A 3417-nucleotide genomic window follows, 5' to 3' on the forward strand; every position below is an offset into this window, starting at 1 on the left:
CCCAGAAGCATCCACCATCTCTGCCCTGATTCAGCTGATATATTAGTGTGGTGTCATCCAACTCTGATATAATGAATCTCACAAGCTTGTTTGATAACATATTTTTTGAAAAATTTATCAGCACTGGAGTAACTGGAGACCTTAAATTCAAACTATGATTAACAATTAAACTACATTGAAATGATCTAGAAATTATCTATTTATTTGTTTGGCTTGTTATTCATTTATTGGCTTTAGTATTATATTGTATGGCATTCAGAAAAATCCATGATTAAATTAGTTGCCAACAAATTTAATGACGTTGTCTGGCCATCAGCTCACTGGAGTTAACAGTAAACTCTCTTCACTCAGTCAAAAAGGTTGTGAACTGCAGCATTTGCAAAGCTGACCTTTCTTTGCATGGGAGCACGTCAGTTATGCTGGAGCATCTGAAGAGGAGGCACGCCCATCGGAAAGCAAAATCCAAGAAGAGGTCTTACAGTTTTTTCTTTCCTTTCTCCTAGACACAAATGATCTACTTTTAATGCTAAGCTGAGACCAAAGGCTTTTTCTCCTACTTCTCAAATTCAGCTCAGGAGAAAAAAAACACACAAATAACTATTCATGTCTTTCTCTAATCAAAATGAAGAGATCTCTAAATGATCTTAAATAAGTCTAATTTAAGTCTTTCCCGAACACTGGACCATGAGATCAGAGAAAGAGCTCAAAGAAAACTCAGCTAGAACGATGTTGCAGGCCTGCGCTCCGGTCACACTGGCTACGAAAACCTGCGGGTGTTTCAGAGCTGACTCATCCCGCTCTCACTTATGGGTGGGGACACTAGCCACTTCCGGGACCAGAAACACCTTCCCTCCCATAATGTCGTTCCCCATGATAAAGTGGATGCCCTTCACAGTAAAACTTGCACGGACACCCATCATGAAAGAACCTGTCACTAAAACAGACTGCACGTGAATCTGCCGCAAAGGCACGGGTACCCATTTCTATGCCCTTTATCACTGCACCCACGTCTGACTTGTCACTTAGGGCTACAGGGAGAACTCTAGAGAGGATCAGGGACTGCGAGCATGCAGTATCACGGAGCACCTTCACAGGGCGCTGATATACCGTTAAAGACGAAAGGTTTCAAGCAGTCGTCTGGTCCATCACGGGACTGAGACGATTAACCCTGCCCCCTTTGGTACTCTCGGACCCAAGCCCTGCGTTTCACAGTCTCTTGGACATAGAACCGTTGATACTGGTGTTACGGCTACCATTGCTATACAGGCGATGGACAGATTCCTGTGTGAACACTGGTGGAGAAGAGTCGCGCTTATTGAACAAGGTCTTGTGCGTGAGCGTAAACTCATCTGCAAGTGTAGCAGCTTGCCGCAGTGTGGAGACCTTCTCCTCGTTCAAATAAACTGCGAAACGTTCGGGCAGACAGTTCTTAAACTCCTTCAACAGCGCTAGCTCCGCCAGAGCGGTAAGATCTTTAACCTTACTCGCTGCACACCACCTGTCAAACAGTGTTTTCTTCTCCCGAGCCAGATCGACATAGGTTTTGATCAGCATTTTTTTGAAGGCTGCGAAAACGTTGTCTGTACGCCTCCGGCACCAACTCATAAGCACGGATAATAGCATTTTTTCCCTTTCTCATAGCTCAGTCCATCTTGCACTGACAGAGCAGAGCATGCCTCCTGAGCTTTACCTGTCAAACGGCATTTCAGTAAAATCGGCCACATATCTTCAGGCCACTGCAACGCAGCTGCAATACGTTCGAAAACGCCGAAATAGACCTCAACCTCTGACTCTCTGAAAACTGGAACTAACGAAATGTTCTTACTCACGTCAAAACCAGAAGCGACTGATCTGCAGAAGGAATGCTCACCCCCAGGAGTAACATTCTGGCCTCCCACTCTTGCCTTAATTTCTTTCATTCTGGTGAAAGTTTCTGCACCAACTTATGGTGGAAATGCTGTTATTTGTAAAAGGAAACACGAAATTTAGGTAGCACGTGACAAAATATATAAACATAATAGAATATAATGCTATGCAGTTCTCAGGCATTCTGTGTTGCTTTCGGATCTGTTTCTCCTCTAGGTCAACTTTTCTCATGCAATATCATCCCTGCTGAGGCAACACATATATAGGTATGATTTAGTCTTTCTTCCTCTGTTGTCATGTTCACAGGGATAGAAAGGATGAAAGTTGTTAAAGTCCTTTTATGGGTCATTGTATAATCAGCAGCTTGTTTTTTTTAGCTCAAGTTACTTTTTTTGGACAATGCACCTTTGTTTCTTCTATATTTTAATTGCACTGCATGTTTTCTTAATGTGCAAATAAACCTTTATAAAGGCATTTTCATTTGTTATTTAACTGTAAGCTATATTTCAGAACGTTTTTTTTAAAACAAATTATGCTTTCAAAAAGTGACGGGGACAAAATCAGCCATTTCAAAAAGTGGTGGGGACATGTCCCCAGAGTCCCCATGGTAAATGACACCTATGTCGGTAAATCGGTGGACGCTGCATGAAGTGACCTGTTGTATCCCTGACTGCTGACGTATTGCGGTAAGCGTGTCGACTCATTTCCGTTTCCGGTGCTTGTGTGTTGGTACCGTGTTGTGCTGCTTTCGCTAAATAACAGTTACATTTGTTTGATTACAGCGGCCAACTGTTCGCTAAACACTTATTCTTTACAGTAATTTTGCCTAAGCACTCACAGTTCTTTCCATCTTTTAGTGACTGCTGTTCAATCTCATAGTTGTTCTAAAGATTTGGTAACTGACGCTACAGTAATTTAGCTTAGCCGTTAGCGACTTTAGCTTAGCAGCTAGCGATGGCTTCTCCTTCTCTCTCTCCTACTTTCTCCTGCTCGGTGTGTCAGATGTTTAGTTACTCCTCTGCCTCCTTTAGCGGTAATGGTACATGTAATAAGTGTAGTTTATTTATAGACATGGAGGCGAGGCTCAGTGATCTAGAAGTCCGGCTCCGCACCTTGGTAGATCAGTCTTTAGCTACTGTAGCCAGCCAGTCCCTGGTAGTCGGTGCAGAACGGCCTGAGTTAGCCTCTGGTAGCCGTCCTCCGGCATCCCCTGTGCAGCCAGGAAAGGGGGGGGGCTGGGTGACTGTCCGAAGGAGGAATAGTCGTAAGCATTCAAAGTCCACGGGGCATCATCAACCTGTTCACGTTTCTAACAGATTTTCCCCACTCAGCGACACACCCGCTGAGAAACCAACTCTGATCATTGGCAGCTCCATTTTGAGAAACGTGAAGTTAGCGAAGCCAGCGGCCATAGTTAAGTGCATCCCTGGGGCCAGAGCGGGCGACATTGAGTCTTATTTGAAACTGCTGGCTAAGGATAAACGTAAATACAGTAAGATTGTTATTCACGTCGGCGGTAATGACTCCCGGTTACGCCAATCGGAGGTCACT

This window comes from Micropterus dolomieu, linkage group LG19 (assembly GCF_021292245.1).
Source record: "Micropterus dolomieu isolate WLL.071019.BEF.003 ecotype Adirondacks linkage group LG19, ASM2129224v1, whole genome shotgun sequence".
NCBI classification, from domain to species: Eukaryota; Metazoa; Chordata; class Actinopteri; order Centrarchiformes; family Centrarchidae; genus Micropterus; species Micropterus dolomieu.